This window comes from Physella acuta, unplaced genomic scaffold (assembly GCF_028476545.2).
Source record: "Physella acuta isolate Inbredline_101_S28 unplaced genomic scaffold, ASM2847654v3 ptg000521l, whole genome shotgun sequence".
NCBI lineage: Eukaryota > Metazoa > Mollusca > Gastropoda > Physidae > Physella > Physella acuta.
The window spans coordinates 67,945-68,673 of NW_026732040.1; positions in this window are offsets into that span (position 1 = coordinate 67,945).

Genomic DNA, 729 nt, shown 5'->3' on the forward strand with positions numbered 1-729 from the left:
TCTTAACAGGTTTTTAGGGGTATATGTTTTACAACTGTCCAAAAATAACACAATGAAACTATCTGCTTGAAACGGGTGTGATAGAATAGTTTAGTCAATTTAATACTAACAACTTCTAATGTAAACACGGATCATATTCCTAAACCAAACACTAACACGATTTGTACACATCAAACAAACTAAAACTTTTATTTTCAGAATAGTCCATTGTCGGGGACAAGAAACATCAATGATTTGTGTTTAGCATATTGCCTTATTACTTTAGTGGTGCGTGGTTAATTAAAAGAAGCCATCTTAAAAAAAAAAATAATGTAATGTAATATTGCTTTCGGTGTAAACTGATGATTTTAAGAATATTTTTAGTAATACTAAAAAAAACATTAAATGATAAAAAAACGTGTATATATTTAACTTTCTTACTACCAGACATTGTTTAGTTTATTCATCAACTTTTTCATATCGTGCCATATCACGAGTGGCAGATGAAGTAGAGTTCATCTGTTTCAATGTCCTTGGCACATGCAGTGATAGTTTGCTCTATGCCCAGCCGCCTTTTTCCTCCCTAGCGTGATCTAGGTACCCATTAGAGCTGTGTGGACTCACCTCTTGTTCAGTGATTCTAACTTCGTTTACATCTAGACCAGCGGTTCTTAAACTGATGTCCAGCAGTAGTATGCACCGTTTTAACTAAAACACATGCGCTCTATAAAACCCTCAACAAGAGGGGAA